The sequence below is a fragment of the Patagioenas fasciata genome, chromosome 32 (genome assembly GCF_037038585.1).
Source record: "Patagioenas fasciata isolate bPatFas1 chromosome 32, bPatFas1.hap1, whole genome shotgun sequence".
NCBI lineage: Eukaryota > Metazoa > Chordata > Aves > Columbiformes > Columbidae > Patagioenas > Patagioenas fasciata.
Genome location: NC_092551.1, coordinates 1,156,569 through 1,174,479, shown reverse-complemented (window position 1 = coordinate 1,174,479; position 17,911 = coordinate 1,156,569). Strand labels below are relative to the sequence as shown.

At 48.2% G+C, this 17,911-nt stretch overlaps 1 pseudogene; it reads right to left on the bottom strand.

The window, feature by feature from the left end:
* The window catches only part of LOC136111380 (dynein axonemal heavy chain 9-like), a 122,964-nt pseudogene that overhangs the window by 52,338 nt on the left and 52,715 nt on the right, over window positions 1–17,911 (bottom strand).

Here is a 17,911-nt window from a genome sequence, read left to right as displayed (position 1 = left end):
AAGCAAGGTTGTTTCATTCCTGATTAATAAATACATGTAGAAAATTATCCTCTCTCTTTAGGTCAACTGAAAGTGAAAATACCATTCCAAAATGAGTCACTTTTCAACAATTCCCTCTTTCTCTTCATCTGTGAAAAGACTACACAGCAGAACTGACCTTATCCTGGTCTCAAACTTCATCTTTCACTGATGTGCCAAAATCCTCATCAAAGATATTCTCATGGGCTTCCCCAGGTCAGAGCCTCCCAGGGTCAGCAGCCGTGTCCCCTGGGGCGGTGGGATGTGGCACCCGCTCCGTGGGAGCACACGGGGCTGCATCAGGATGCGGGGGACAGCCCAGGAACCAGCAGCACCTGCACATCCCCATTAGCACTGTCCTCACTGACAACTGGGATGCAATTCCCATCATTGCACTCTGAGGACAGCGTAGATCCCAGCCAAGCAACCCATTCTATTCAGCACGGGCTTAAATTCAAGCGTATTAAAGACACACCTCAAGTCAAGTACGAGCTGTGTGCTGTAGAGAACAGCAGCAGATTTAAGTGTGTGCTTTGCACAGCCCTGAACCAGAGTCGTGGTGTTCAGAATTCAATCCCTCATGTTGGGAAATGCCATTTTCCATAAAACCAGGAGTCTGCGGACCAGTGAGTTTCACAGTGGGATTTAAGAGTCAGTGGGTGCCAGTGCAGTGCCCACAGTGCACACCCAGCTCCAAACCCCGACGGACACCCCAGGAATTTGGTGACCTGCCAGGCAGAAGTCCCACATCTCAGCCATTGTCTTACCTTGCAGCATGGCAGAGGTGGTGTAGTAGTTAAACGGGACCTTCTTCACCACATAGGCGTCTGTATCCAGTGAGCAGAGCTTGTCCCCCACCAGCACAGACTTCCCCGTGCCGGCGTTGCCCACCAGCATCACGGGGCGCCGGCGCTCCAGGAGCCTGTCCATGAAGTACCGCACACGGACCGCCTCGGTGGTGGGCACCAGGCAAGCCTGAGAGGGGCAAAACGAGCAGGTAAGTGTACCCATCTGTGGCACCACCCCACTGCCATGTTCTGAGGAGACATCAAACTGGGAGAGCCAGGAATGAGTGCGGTGACCTGAGTTTCTAGATGGCGCTAGGAAGGGAACAATACACTGCTACCAACCATTCAAGTCAAACTATCTGTACAGACGAAACAATGACAGCGGGATGCTGAGAGCAACATCTGGATCTCCCCGCAAACACACATTTTGCTAAAATGGTAACAATTTTTACAAGTCATCTGCTCACTGTGGCACCTCTAAAAGGAAAGAAAGGCATAGCTGGCAAACGCAATTCACTACCTGCAGCAACTCTCATTTTTCGTCCAAATCATATAAACAACCCTATTTTCAGCCACGCAGAATGACGAGATGGTGTCTCAGGGACTTTGTCACTACGTTGTCCCACATCCTGCTTCTCTCTGCAGGCCAAACGCACCTCCATCCCGCACCCTGGGCACACCAGCCCTGGCTCATAGGTGTCTCTGAGCCTGCGCCTCATGTACATCACTCAGCTCTGGAAGATGGATGGAGGATGAGTCTTCACAGTCAAAGTACAGTAAAGAAAGATGGGTAATTGAGTTGTACTTCATAAAGAATGTGTCAAGGGTTTTGATTGTGGGGTGACAATACAACCATGGCAGATGTGTTGTTAGCCCCCTCTCCCCCACCTTCAGCCCCTCTCTCTCCCCCATTCCCACTCAGGACAGGTGATTGGGAGGGAAAGAAGGATAGATAGAAGAGAATTGGAAAAATTAAAGATGTTTTACTAATGCTACTAATAAGAATAGAGAAAATAATACAAAATATACAAAACCAATCTTGAAAGCCCCAGCAACTGCAGAGCTGGCACCTGAAGTCCTGGACTGGACTGTGCAGCCAACCGGAGCTGGATTCAGTCTGTCATGAGGCCTCCGTTCGCAGGGACGACCAGCGAGGTCCTCTCCTAATCTCGGCCATAAGCAAAATGGACGAGATCCTCGTGATCTCCCACTTTTATATGAAGTATTCACGTGAATGGGATGTTATACTCTGTTTGTCAGTTTCTTGGTCACCTGTTTCTCATTGCCCCTCTCGCGAGATGCGAATCTGTCCTTATCAATAACCTCACATTCCATTGCTATGTTTACCAAAACATGGATCTGGTTCTCCAGGAAAACGCAGCTGATATGAAGGTTTTACCTGACAGGCAAATTCACTAAAAGAGAAACTTGTTTTTAACAAAACCAGGACGGAATGCCATTCTTATTATGAAGTGCTTGACCTCGAAGGAGACTTCAATTGAAATGCCTGCATACAGTCACTAAAATGCACGTGCTCTTCCCAGACAAAACACGTGCAAGGTTCACATACCTGTAAGGGCATTTCTGGATCAAATTCAAACTGAGGAATAAGTTTAGACCAAGGTTCAAACTTCTTCGTTTCTGGATCAATGTAGAAGTCAAAGACTGTGCCCTGAGAGGGAAACTTGATAGTCTTGAATTCTGCCACCCACCACTTGCTGAACTCCACTCTGTAGTCCACAAGCTATAAGACAAAAAGTGGAGAAAATACACTAATCTGGATCAATTAATTAGTAATGGAGAATGTTATCTATCCCAGTCCACCAGAGCGGGATTAGTCCTTAAAATATATTCCACAGCATAAAGTTCTTATCATTTTTCCTGCTATTAAGCCTAATTTTTCATTTTCTTCATTTCTGCTCATCAGTCCTATTTATTCATCTAAATAATTCATCCTCTGTGTTGATCACTCTTGGTATGTCTGAGACTAGATAGATGGATCAATTTGAACAAGAGAAATACGTGCCTATGACTAAACAGACCGCTTGATTGATTCTTGGTGCCTACTTCTTCCAACAGACAAGGACACGACATCCGTCTACATCTGTGCTCATGGTCAGTCACAGCATGCATACCAAAGCCTTTCCTCATCAATCACACCACTCTATTCAGAGTGAGTTGTTGTCTTCTGGCTTCTTTTCAAGCCACAACGTTTCAGACAAGCAGGACTGCAGACACCAGCGTACCAAAGCAGCAGCGAGGGGCTGCCCCTTTGACCCCGCCGTGATTCTGCGCTGCCACATTCCCCTCAAAGCACCCGTTTCCTTGCTTTTCCCCATTGTATCTTTCTACACATGGAGATTTTGGAGCATCTGAATTTTTTCAACTGGGGTGACAGTTTTGCTTTAGATGCTGGGTCAGGACTCACAAAATGTGCTTAGTCCCCTCCTCTGCCCTAGGTCTCCTGTATGACATTGGGCCAGCCATTCTGCCCAAACACCTTCCCATGTGGACAATGGGAACTGGAGAGAGGTGGAGGGGAGGAGGAGAGGAAAATTGCTGTGAGAAAGATGTTTGTGAAATACCGGACGCATCATTTAGCCCGTTTTAACAGCACAGTTTGTTCCTGGGGTGTCTGCGGGTCTCTCCTCCCCATAGCCATACAATGTGGGGTCACCAACACATTGTCCATAGGCTGCTCGGCCTCCATAAGGAAACCTGGGTTTGTTGCTGAACTGAACCAAGTGTCCTCCATAAAGCCTCCTGAGCCACAGTCCCTCAAAAGACCAGTGGATTTGAAAAACACATTAATAGTATCCACGATTTTGCAGACTCATGCTATTCAGAGAGGCAGAATCCCTGTAATTCTCCATTCTCCTGTTGTTATAACTCCTCGGCAGCGGCAGCAGAGTAGCCCGCAGTGGAGCGGGACGTGCGTGGCTGCTAAAAGCTTTCCCACAAGGGTGCCCTTACCCCGCACAGCCAGACCGCCTGCAAGCGCGCTGTGCCGCGCTGCCCGCCCTCCCTGACCCCGCGGTTAAATGGAGCCACTCCAGCCCCAGCTCTATTGCCAGAACGGTGTGGAATTCAAACCACTTCCTTAATAAAAACCCCATATGGATTACCGCTAATTTCAGAGCCAGGAAATGGCAAATCTATCATCTGTTTTTATACAGGGGCCCCGCTACCCACCAACAAGCACCGAGTAGTGGGAAGCCTCCCAGACTGTTTCTCCTGACATTTCGGCCGCGAAAGGTCAGCGCGAAGGGCACCTTCGGTGGAAAGCAATAAACAGATTTTATATTGGATCATTTTTCATCAGGCTCCCCATTGCTCGGACTGCTGTACCCTCGCACTCTCAGCTCTGACATTTACAGAGCATCGCGGGCAGTAACGCACAGCCAGGCTCCCGGCGGAGCCTCCCGGAGGGTCGCTGTGCCTGCAGCTGCTCCTGCAGCCCACCCAGAGCCACTACCGCAGGCAGGAGCCCGGCCTGATGCACCCGAGACTGACTGTGCGGCACGGGGAACACAGCGGCCAGCTGCCACAGCACCGCACACCAGCATACTTGCGCTTGTACTGCTGAAGCAAAGACAAGTAGTGCTTCCCAGGCTTTATTGTGTTTTGTTTTGTTTCTTTAAGTCATCCTAGACTGGCAACACTAAGGCTGAGTATTTCCCAGCTGGCACATGGGAAATGGAGGCTCCACAAGGACCAAGGAAGCTGGTCTCGCACAGGTCATTCAATGGTCACAAGGTGTGATGGCACCAAGTGAGCACCCAGCTGAGCTTGAGCTGTGTTGTTCAGCACTTCCTGAAGCATCTGATCCTTGGCATGGAGCAAATCTGAAGAGACCAGCAGACACTCTAGGTCTGGCGTTAAGGTACATGAAAACACACAAAGAGACCCCTGGGAGCACTTGAGCAGCCATCAAGAACGGCAGTGCCTCCACCCGAGCTGGGGAGGGGTGTCTGGTGTTACATTCGTGGAGAGACCTCCCGCATAGTCCAGACAACACAGAGTTTGACACAAGCCCAGCGGAGATCAGACGTGGATCTCCAAGCCCTTGACAGCAGTGCAGTGTGGGCAGACCCAGACATCAGGACTACACACTTTAGATCTGAGGATAAGGCGTCCTCTGACTAGGGGATGCAACCACCCAAGAGTAGGTGTGCCCCTGTGGCCACGAAAGTCAATGGCACCTGGGGTGCGTTAGGAAAAGTATGACCAGCAGGTCAAGGGAGGTTGTTCCTCCGGCTCTGCTCTGCCCTGGTGACAAAACACCGGCTGGTTTGTGTTAGGTAGCACGTCTACCTGTGCAGTCAGAAGGCTGAAAGACTGCTCCACTGATACATCCATCTGATAAATCAGTCTTAATTTGATCACATTATGCACATCCACAGGCTTCTATAAGTTAACCTTATGTTTCTCCCCAGTGAAATGCATCTGCATAAGCAAACATCCCTCCACCTTTACCACTGACCCCTCAGCTGTTCTCCGGTGGTGTTACACCCTGGATAACGAGGCCTTTCGTAAAAGGAATTGTTGTGTTTCTAGTTTATTATCACCTATATGAGAGCCCCAGGAAAACAGCATTACTGGCATAGCACTATGTTTCAGAAAGTATGAAGAAATCAAAACAACACAAAACCACACAAACAAACTGTGTGAAAGATGCTGAAGAGGCATCTTCCGTCTTACCTGATCTCGAAACATTGATCCACCAAAGGCCCAGACGGCAGCAAAGACAAAGTAAAGTTCATAAAGCTCCTTGGCACAGTCAGGAGGTGTGTTCTCCTCTGCCAGGAGACATTCAAGGAGGTAGCACAACATCTGAACCATACTCTGTTCAGGAATGGGAATAATCTTCTTAAATCTAAGGGATGGAAATTAGAAAGCAATACGTCCATCACAACCCAGGAAGACTAGAAATGCTCTTTCAGAATACTGGCATTCTGCTTGTCAGCGGTACGTGTCCTATTCCCAGGTACAATAAAGAGAACACCCATTCTCACACTCAGACCCGCTGGCACCGGCACATATACAAGTAATAACAATAATCAGAAGTTTCAAGCATTTTAAAACTTTGATCTTCTTGAAAGAAGCAGAATGGAAGACTTGCTAAAGGCAATGATTTCCTGCGAGCACGATGAGTTCAAAAGCGGTCAAATACAGGAGTAATAAAATAAACCCTTTCATCTTGCCATTTTACATTCATTTAAGCTACACTTACAGAATTCCAAACTAATATTGTAGCTGCACTGAAGTCCTCCATAAAGTAATTATAGCTATTTGAAAGGTTGGTTCTACGATTTCTGAATTAAGCAAGCTACCAAAACACTCAGCTCAGGGTTGCCTGCAGCTAATCCCGTGGATTTCACGCTCTGAGACAATGTTCAGCAAACAGAATGGGAAACGTCCGATTGACTTTGCTACCAACAGTCAAAACCAACTTGGTCCCACAGAGAGAAGTTCCCTAGCACAATGTTTAAGTCCTGATTCCAGACCCTTCTGACACATCCCCCTTTTGGCTGACATCTCCCATGCTCACTGATTTTTCTTTTGTTTTTAAAGGAAAGTGCAACTATAGGAAGCAAGTAGAGGATGGGAGATGCTCCCTTAAGTTTTCTGGGACTCTACTTTGGCCAGTCCTCACCACAGTATGAGAAAGAGAATGGTTTCACATGATGATAAGCAAGAACCACATGACTTCCCTGTGGACACTGCTTTAAAGCCAAATCAAGCCAAGAAGCACTAAGACCCTTCCAAATACCCAAGTTCTTAATGAAAAATAACTTGTGGAGTGGGCTCAGGTCTAGCCTGACACATCAGGAGGCTGAAAAGCTTTCTCTTTGGGATCTGCCGGAATTATTTTCCAAGAGATAGAGAGTTGATACAGGAAATACAATAAAAATCAAATCAAAATCAGATGAAAACCAGATCTGACCAACACGATACAGGCAGGAGCGTCACTTTGCCCACCTCGCCCTGCTGGTTCTCTGAGCTTAAGCCAATGATGCTCAGGGCTTCCAGGGGCAAGGAGGATCATGTGCAGCACAACCCAGCGCAGCACAGCTGGGCTGGACAGTGGCAGGTGTCCCCATGCCCTCACCACGGGTGACACAATCACTCATCAGATGGTACCTTGTTCTGAGGGTGTCCAGGCAAATGGGCAGGTACTTATCAAACAAAACGGTCAGGTTGGCTCTTTCGGACTGGATCTCTCGCCTGTCGATCCAGCTGCTCACTGGAGGATTCCAGCCCAGATCCGACGGGTTGATGTACAGGATCCCTTTAGGCCCAGGGTAAGAGAGAACATATAGTAAAGACATAGCAGAAACTGTTCCTTTCTTCCAGCAGAGTTTACCAGGTACTTTCACACAACTAAAACCCTATCAAATATGACGGGACGTCCCATTACCTGCCCCCTTTTCCTGCCCCACTGCAGAGTAGAAACATGAACAGTGAAGAAACTTCACCCTTGAAACCACGGCGCTTTTCATGACCTTGCCCTAAATTCAGAACATTGTCTTGTCTGAGCAGTTTCATTGCTCTGGGCCCCACTTCCCCATGTGTAAAACTAGGGGACACCTCCATTCCCTTCTCCCATACTTCATGCACTTCTTCAGAAGATCAAGAACTCTTTGAGACAGATACTGTCCTTCTCCTCATAAAGTCCATCCAAAGGGCTTTGCACAACAGGAGCACTCAGCAACGCTGAAGCCATGATCACCCACCAACAGTCAGAGTGCTCTGGGTAAATCTCCAGGATGATGACAGCTCCACATGTGCATTTGGGGTCAGGATCCTCAGTTTGTCTGTCAGAAACCTGCCCTGTCCACCCACGGCCGCTGTGATCTCAGGTTGGGTACTTGCAACAGGAGTCAAGCTGGCCAACAGAAGACTGGTTAATGGCACGAGATCCTCCTGGGTTCACGGCAAATCCCAGTGCGGAGCTCAGGCCAGGACTCACCCGCTCGGGACACGGTTGCTGGGGTGGCTGTGCGCAGGTGGCTGATCTCAAACACCAACCGCATCGTTGGGTTCAGAGGGATTCTCTCATTGCTCGCCAGGGTCAGCACCTGCATTGGGCAGACAGACAGACAGACAGAATGACATCTTCCCCAGGAACAGGAATGAAAAGCATTCAGCACTTTGCACTAAAAAGCTTGGTTGCTGCCAGCACAGTTCCTTGAGGGAATGCAGCTGATTTCCAGCAGGTAGTAGAACTGTCTTCCATGACTCAAAGGAACAGCACTCCCTTCGAGCGGCGGAAAAAGGTGTGGAATTATGACCCCACCCTATTTTTGAAGGGCCTGGAGTTACAATCAGGACACCTGTGATTATCCATGAGCCCAGTTCCAGGAAGGGAAATTACAATGAAACCATGATTTGAGCTATTTCCCCTCATGCACCATTTTCTATATGTGATATTGTTTGGTGTATCTGAAGAAACACAACCGCATTATTCTAGGAGGTGTTATTTCAGCATCTGCATTTTTAGGCTGAACCATGCCATGCAGTCAAAGAATATCTCCTTCTTTAACTTATATTCATTACCTTATTATCATCCATCACAGTATTAAGAGACTCAATCCACACTGGATCAATATCTCCATCTAGTACCATCCACTTGGGACCGTCATGCGTGATGTTGGCCAGCTCTCGCATGATTGATGAAAACAGGCCTGGGAGGGTGACAGGAAGATGGTGATGAACACTGAACTTGACACCTGCTCTAACGGTTTTCTCCAGCAACACAGTAAAAATTACTCTAATTAATGCTTTCCTCTCAAACATGCAAAACTCTATGTGCCTATACGTAAATATTACTATATCACAATACGGTTCTAGTTTGCTTTAAAGTGAAAAAAGGGTTATCAGTTATCACTACTGAAAATGATTGCAGACCTACGCACGAGCTTCATTCCCACTGAGAATCATAAGGGATAAGAAAAATGTAGAGTAGCTACTCAAAGGCAAAAGGCGGCATGAGTTATACAATGCAGAGAAAACCACCTGAATATGCCTAGGAAATCCTTATAAATATTTTTTTGTGGCTCAAAGTGTATCAGGGCAATCAAGATGCATTAAACGCTGGGTCATGGCTTTAGTGAGACTGAGGGGAGAACAAGCACAGAACGACATTGAATGACAGAACAAAATGTTGGTAAAATCAAGGAGAGAGAGGATACAGAGTCTCAAGGGGAGTAAATAATGAATGTTAAGAAGACCACGAAGGTTGGGAATAGAGCAGCAGCACTGCAGAGCAAATGAAAACTCCACAAAACTATTGCTCTCCTCTACATGTGAAAATACCTCGGGAGATGCTGGTCTTCATGAGAAAACATCAGGCAAACATTAAAAAAAAGCCTCTCTTCCAGTGAATTGCGACAAGAACTCTTTTTTTTTTCTTTTTTTCTCCAGGACAAGCTATTTCTTTGTGATCCAGATCAGGAACAGCTGGTGGCACCATCTGACTGAAGACAAAGCTTGTGCTCAGCAAATGCAGAACGGCTCACCTGGAACAGGTGTGTGATCCCGAGACCGGGTCAACAAAAATAACGCTTCAGCGCCTCTGCCTCCAGCCAGTTCCTTACGTGTTGGACACACGCCTTGGGAACCACTCCGACATTATTAGCATCAGAAACAGTTGCTGTCTCAGGGCATCAGGGCTTCCCTCGGATACACCGCGGCAGCGGGGAGAGGAAAGCGCCTCTGTCCTGACCTTGTGCATCCACAGCACACGGCTCTCTTGGGGTTTAAAAGAAGAGTTTTGTTCTGCAAAGAACACTTTTGGGATTCCCATATGGGACCTTTTACCACCTAACATGTAGGACCTTTTCAACTTCTGATAATGTGACAGGATAAAACTGGGGAGCGGAAAAGCAGGGGCTGATCCGTAAGGGAACAGGTCACCTCTTGCTAGGCTGTGGTGAAGATTGCCTTGCTGGTCTTTGACAACATGAAACAACATTTTCAGGAATGGTTACTGCAGAAAATATCTGCCTTGAAAGCTCAGGGAGGAGTGCCACTATTTCATTTAAACCATCGCAGGCCAGAAACCACCGGACAGTCACCTGTAAAATGTCCCTCCTGCTGTTCGGTGTCACCGCTGCCCTCGATCTGCAGCCACTGCTGCAGCCAGTCTGCACAGTTCAGGCTGTACCCTGCACGTCCCTCTGCCACTTTGATTTAGGCTCCCTAATTACAATTAGAAAGAAATTAACCTGGCATTGGAGCAAAGCAGGGGGTCGGGAAGGGTCCATGGCGGGGCCAGGGGAGGTGGGTGGCAGCTCATCTGCTGCTGTGGATGATTCATGGTAATGTCTTCCCTCACCTCCCCCACACCTCCCAAACCCGCCGCACACGTAAATCGAAGCTGCCTTTATGTATCAGTCACAACCCAACATTTCCACTCCAGATTTTCTGTAATCTTCCAGCAAGTTTGAAATGTTCCTCAGGAGTAAGCAGGATCAACAGCTTGGCAAACGCTGGTGTGCTACAGAGATCGGGCAGCCATACTGAGTGGAAAAACTGACGTTAAGGCTGCTGTGCGTGCTATCAGCAATGAAAACCTGGGGATGGGACATTTTTTGGGGTCCCAGTGCACACCACAGTGCAGGAGGGACATCTCTTCCATCACTGGTCCAGCCAACTCCCAAAAACTGCCTGCCCCACTTAGGAACTGGTAAGTGTTGGTATTAATGGGCATTAAAATTATTCTTAGGGCAATAGGATCAAGTAGGCTTATGCTATATTTCCCATTTGAAGATCAAAGAGCTAAAACATCCTGTGTATCCTTTCAACAACAAACTGTCATGTGGCTGTAGGCAGCAGACAAGCACCTGGGCTCTCAGACCTGCACATGAAGAACCAGTCACCCTGCTGCTGCTCGGGAAATTCATTAAAAATACCCGTCTTTATCTACATATTTCAGACATGAAATGACATTTACCGTCTTTCCATTCTCTTGTTGCTGGGTTAATGATGCCAAAGAGCTCATCATTGGTGACTGCCTTGGGGTTGAGGTCTGTCCAGACAGGACGTCGCTTCATTATCTGGTAAGTCCTGTTCAGGGATCTCATCACCTGAGACTTGCCCGTGCCCGCGTTACCCACCACGAAGACAGAGTGCCGGACCGTCAGCAACTCCTCCAGCTGCACCACCTGAGAAAAACACTCCCAAATTTTAGACAAAGATGCCAAACTGAAGTTCAGGTCTATAAAATAGGTCCCACTGGGCCACCTCTTTAGAAAGACGTGACCCTGAGACACAAGCAGATTTGACAATTGAGTTTGGTCCAGCCACTCTAATCACAATGGGTGAAATCCTCAGCCTGCGGATAAACTTTCAGCGCTGTTTATACTTGACAACCACCACCTGATGAGGCCCTGCTCTCCAGGGGCTACACTTTCATGAGCCTACAAAAGTTGGCCCCTTTGGAAGCCCAGAGACTGATCCAGTGCTGACTTCAGGAGCAGGTGCAACTGCCTCAGACCCAGCACAGCTGACTGCCCTCCAGCGAGATCTGCCTGCAAGGACAATGCTGTGCAGAGCTCTCTTTGTAGAAGCAAAGCTGTTTGAGAAAACCCAAATGATTTGATGGCGATGTGGGTGTAGCAGAAGATCTCTTGGTCTTACTTTGAGCACAAAGTTGTCCTCAGCCTGCAGCCGGAGGTCCAGCACAGCCTGCCTCACAAACGACTCAAAATTCAGGTCACGCTTCCGAGGCACATCCAGTGCAGGGAATAGATCCCCAATCAGCCCCATAAACACCGGCACATCATCCGTCACAATCTTGGGGATGCTGAAGTCACGAAGAGAGCGCATCAGAACCTGGTCTTCGGGTCGCTCTGGGTCATCTCGCTTGAGGGAGCCAGCAACAACTAGCACTGACTTAATGGCACGCAAGCCCCAGTCGTAGTGATCCTACACCAGAGGAAGAAAAAAAAAGAGGCATGAGTTTATGCTTAGACAGTACCATGTAGGGTGAAGAACCACCATTCCCAAACTGCCAGACTAGTAAGCAATGAAAATACATCTAAATCTGTTATTTGCATTGTGGCCAGAGACCTTCTCCAGCCTGAGTGACCTGGTTTCCATCTCAGTAGGTGAGATTCCCGTCAGGGACAGTATTAAAGAGTCAAATAATTCAGCTGTTCAGACCATCACATGGGCTCACAGTTGGCAGTAAGACAGCAGCAGGATTTGCACTCCAGAGACCAAAGCAATTTGTTTCACCTAAATCATAAAGCACCTATAGCAAGGCCAGCCAGCCCCCTGCATCTGCAGGAGCCACCAAGGTGAAAGGCTTGTGAGTCCATTATGAGGCCCCAAAGACCCAAGTTTCTCCACCCTGCCCATCACAAGATGACAAGCCTGTTTGGTCTCAGAGGAGGTCCAGGAATAAGGGGTCAGTAAAGACATTGCTGAAAAAGTACCACAAAACGGCATGAGAAGAACTCTCAAGCCAACAAACAACTGTTCATATTTCTGTCCTGTTAACACCCTCCAGAGCACAGCTCGACAGCTGACTGCTCTGTGTGGGAGGCCATGGCTTCCACCAGGCCCCTCAAGGCACAGCACCAAGTTTCTGCGACAGAGCATATCCCACCCAGCCTCATGCTGGCACAGCCAAGATCAGGTTTGTATCATCAGGAACCCTGATTCAGGTCTCCTCTGGACCCAGCTTCGATCTACACAAATAATGACAAGGAAAAATCTGATTTGCTTTGCACTGACAGTAACTCTAACAAGACCTGGAACCAGCCTAAGGCTGAACTCAGAGAGGGACACCATAAACCCTTTGCAGGCAGGAGAATCAATAGGAAGAGACTGGAAAGCAAAAGGTCACTGAATACTACCCCAAACATGGTGTCATTTAAACTCACTGAAAGGTCTCCCATTAATGCAGCTGGTCAAATGCTTTTGTCCCTGCAGATGCTCCAGTAAAGCAGTCTGAAAATTTTATTGCTCCGATGATCACCAACCCTCTCCTCCCCCAGCAGCCAGTGCAAATGCAGCCATTAAATAAAAGCTGTGAAACGTTAGCCATGGAGCTGAGCAGCACAGTGCCATGTTTCTGCTGATTTTGGAGATTCATCATACCACTCAGCCACAGAATCAGGCTCACCTGCTTGGACAGGAGCTCTTTGCAGAGTTGGTAGAGAGTAATGAACTTCCTGGCTAACACCCGGGCCTCGATGAATCCCTCAGCCACCAACATAATTTCACAGATCAGCTCAAAGTCTGGCACAACCATCGCACACGGCCTAAAATGACAGGTGAGGAGGCATTGCAGAACAAGTATTTCTTGACTACAGGTCTTACAGGCAGCGCATTTGCAGCTTCATCTTCTAGGCCTTCTTTTATGAGCCAGGTCACCCTCTGCCTTCCCCACGACAAGGGACAGAGCTCCTTTGCCCTGCCTGTGCGTGCCCAGACCCAGGCCTGTTGTGCAAGGCTTAAACTACCTGCGAATGCCCTATGCAAGTGAATTCCCCAAGGACATGAGGTCGAGCCTGGATGTTCCAAAAGACAGTTTCTGCCAGGTCACAAACCCTGACCTGGACTCACCTGAAGAGAGCTTTTAAATTCTCAGGTAGCTCTGTTCGCCCTGCGTAACCAGGGTTCATGGTGATGAAAATGCCTACTGATGGTACTAAGTTGATGTCTTCTCCAAGAAAATGGAAGGATTTCTTCTTCTCCCGTATTGCATCCTGCACGCTCTTCACCTAGAAATCAAGACAGTACTATAGTATCAGCGTTCACTTATGAAAAACACATCAGACAACGGCGCTTCCTTCGTTACTCTTGGCCTCGTGACAAATGGGGCTAATCACTGTTTTATTTTTTACCGGCAGCATAAAGCTTTATACAGTGTTTGGAGTACATCGGCATGGCAATATCAATTTCCCATCTCAGTCAAACTCTGGCAAAGCAGAAAAAAGAGCTGAAGAGAGTGGAAAGTCAAAATGAAAAGGAGTTGCAAGACTTCACACCTTTGCTCCATGAGACAATGATGAACGTGGGTCAGGAAGAGCAACTCAGGAGCGGGAAATGTCCCCAGCACTGCCTGCATTCACCTTGGCTTTTGACATCACCTGTGGGACACTGCTCAGCACATCTCACAGCAAAAACACCACCAAAGGCTCCACCATCTCTGAACCAGCCAGCCCAGCAGAGGTCTGATGTGTGAGAGAGACACAGGGCAGTACAGGTATCCACAACACAGCCAACACCCAAACGCACTCCCCAAAGTCTATCACAATATGGGCCCATTATTCCCTTTACCCATCTCACCTCTCCCCACACAGCGTTGCTCTTCAGGACATCCCAAAACCCTCCTGTGCCTGCTCCGTTCCCTGACCAGGCCCAGAGAAGGGGTAGCACCTCCCAATAAGCTTGGCCTCAGCTCAGTTGTAAACTGACCACTTGATATCACTTTTAAAGATTTTGGGACATCAGATGTTTGATTTAAAACCAAAACCAGAAGGCAGAAGCTGTAAAACCTCTCCTAACACCTTCACTCACTAATATTATATTGTTTTTTATATTTGCCTGATTGCAGCTTTGTTCTGCTCATTCCTCTCCTTCCGAGGAGTTCACCTCTCTGCAAACAGCACCTCAGCGAGGGGCAAATCTCTCTCTATTCACCGCTCTAACCTCACTACTGTTTGCCATCTCAAAGTAAAGCAATTAATCGAATTTTTCCCTGTAAGGAACCATATCGACATCAGCTGCATGAGTAAGACAGCCAATTAAACATCGCCATGGTAACACTCCTAATAGCAGCCAGGAGACACCATGATGGAATGACGGCCGTGCCGCTTTCTTCAGCTGCCACGCTCCAGCCAGGAGCGAGGGAACCATTAGCAGTTGAGTCATTCCTGGGCTTCTTTTGTTCAGCTTCCCTTTTTATTTCAAGATCCTCAAAGACTTTTTTTCAATGACAACTTTAAACTAGGACCTGACGGAAGAGAAATTGAGAGGGAATGATACATAAACTCTTGTACCTGCCTGGGGCTTCTCTGGGATGCCACATAAGGTACCAATTATGAGTGAAACAGATGAGAAGAATGAGGAGTTCATGGAGGGGTTAAGAACAATGTCTTTGACCGAAACATTTACAGAAGTGTAGAAACTTCTGAGCTTTATATCTTTCTATAACACTGAGCCCAAAAGGGAGTCCAGGAACAATTCAGCACCTCAATCAGATATTAGGATCCTAAAACACGCACTCAGCTGACAGTTGGATCCTGAAGAACTTGGGCACTTTGGCACCTCAGTTTTCTGCACTGAAGCCCCCCAAGGCTTCCCCTGTATAAAATAATGCCAGGTTTCCTCATGGGCTGGTAAGAGGAGGGGAAGGAGGACGCGAAGTGACAGATTATATATATAAGCACGAGAGCACAGGACTTTCTGGCACGACGGGGAGGCCAGTCTCCCTTCCAGCCCTTCTCCAGGGATGCTGCTGCGCTTCACACGAGACTCACCAACACAATGCACTGAGCAGCTGAACTACAGAGGAGATGAGAAACCATTCGCCAGGGGAAACACCCATGCCCAGCTGGGCACCGCTCCAATAGCTCTGTCCCAGGTTTAATCCCACGGTGTCAGGGTACCCTGGGCAAGCGCGTCAGCAAGGGCCGCAGATCTGCCCCAGATTCCAGCTCCCGAGTGTCACCAGCTGACACTGGCTTTTGGGAGCACCACGGGGCTGCACACATTCCTCCAAGGAATGGTGCCAGTTGGCCAGGAATACCTTCCAAAGCCACTTGGCAGAGCTGTCGTTACAGACACCAGAACTAAATCCACAGCCATATAGTTTTGGAGACAGGTTAAGAAAATTAATCCTGAATGTATTCCCATTTCCTGAGTATGACACACAACCTGTGCCTGACCAGGGGTGATAAGGAACCCCCAGAAGTCCAGCGGATCTGCCCCAAACACCCCTCTTCCCCTCTGTGAAAATTATTCCCTACATTGCAGACTGAGCAGCCGCAAGTCAAGGCAGCTTCTCTGTCTTGAAACGATGTGCTGCAATTATCTCACAGCAGATTAATGACACGAGTGCTTTCCTGAGGAGGAACAGGTACAGAGCCATGGTGCGTAGTGGTCCGGGAAAAGATGCTACAAAGAATTGTCTTGGCACAAATGCTGTAACTGGGGCAAGAAAAGTGACAAATATCTTTGCAGCACGTAACTGCGACATCTTGGCAGTGCTGTGATATTCATGTGATTAATCTTGAGATCTAATCCCACACCTGCCTATACACAGAACTGAAACCGGCAATATGCAATTGCCATTTTTACCCTTGCTCCAAAGACTGCAGAACGGCTCTGCTCTGTTTGTATTTATTTATGAGTGTTTCTCCACTCACCTGTACAGCAACCACAGAAAGGACCTCAACTGAGATCCTGTTAAATTCATCAAAACAGCCCCAGGCTCCCGTCTGGGAAAGGCCTTTGTAAATATTCCCACAAGACTGGAAAAACAAAACAAAAACAAAGATTACAAGAGTGAAATCATAAATGGAATCAACTCCAGCAAAAAACTGATTTTATTTCCCAGCCTGTTTATTTATAGCAATTTACAGTCTATTGTGGGTATTTAGAAAAGTGCATGGAAACAGCAGGCACAACTCAATTATAATATTTATAGCTCTGCGCAGCTTGCCACTTTATCTGCTAATTGCACTTTCTCGATATATCTGTGCACCAGTTTCATTTAAAGGTCACTTGTGCTGAATTACTGATGGTCCCGTTTCCTGGGAGAGCCCATAAGCTAAATGAAATATGATCCGAGGCTACCAAAATCACTGTACCGTGCCAGACTGGCAGAGAGCAAGACTCAGCCTCATGATTCAGTGCTCTGTAGCGGCTGAAGGTTCACTATGTTTTGGGTTTATTCTGGGAGAGGATCCTGAGAAAACCAGGACAGGTCCCTCCCCGTGCCAGGGGCTGCCAGGTCGCGAGCACGCCGAGAAGAAACGACCAGGGTCCAACTATCAGCACAGCCTTGGTCTCAACTGAACAGACCAACATTTTTGAAGAATTACACATGAAATCTAACTCCAGAAAGGAAGGGAAATGCATAATGAGGCAGAGAAGATAGTTCGGGTCTCTGCCTCCTGAAGAACCTTGTGCAAATCTTAGAGAAGGAACGGGAGGAGAAGGAAAAGGCATTCAGCTTAAAGGAGTGTAGCAGGGATTTGGAGAGAGGTGATCACAGAATCCCAGCCTGGTGGGGCTGAAGGGACCTCTGCAGATCCCCCAGTCCAAGCCCTGCTCACGCAGGGTCACAGAGCAGATCACACAGGTGGGTCCAGGCGGGTTTCAATGTCTCACAGAAGGAGACTCCACACCCGCTCTGGGCAGCCTGGGCCAGGCTCTGGCACCTCCCAGCAAACAAGTTTCTGCTCATGTTCAGATGGAGCCTCCTGTGTTTCAGTCTGTGCCCGTTGTCCCTCACCCTGGCGTTGGGCACCACTGAACAGAGTCTGGTCCATCCTCTGACACCCACCCTGAGATATTGATCCCATTGATCAGATCCCTCTCAGCTTCTCTTCTCCAGCTCAACAGCTCCAGCTCTCTCAGTCTCTCCTCACAAGAAAGAAGCTCCAGACCCCTCAGCATCTTTGTCGCCCACTGCTGGACTCTGTGCAGTTATTCCTTCTTAAACTGGGGAGCCCAGAACTGGACACAACTCCAGATGTGGCATCACCAGGGCAGAGCAGAGCGGAAGGAACAACCTCCCTTGACCTGCTGGTCATACCTCTCCTAATGCACCCCAGGTACCATTGGATTACTCTCATCCTTCAGGTTTGCTCGGGCCCTGAGCATCCCCAGCCCCATGTGACCGCACTGCAGCCGAGGTGGGAGCCATACCTTGTAGTCCATCTGCTCGGAGCAGTTAAACACGTACACCATGATGCCCAGGGCTCGCCCCAAATCTTTCGTAGTCTCCGTCTTGCCAGTGCCCGCAGGGCCTGCAGGTGCTCCGCTCATGGTCAGGTGCAGTGACTGGGTCAGGGTGATGTAACATCTTTCACAGTGAATGATGAATGAAAAAAGGAAATATGTCCAATAGGTCAACTGTG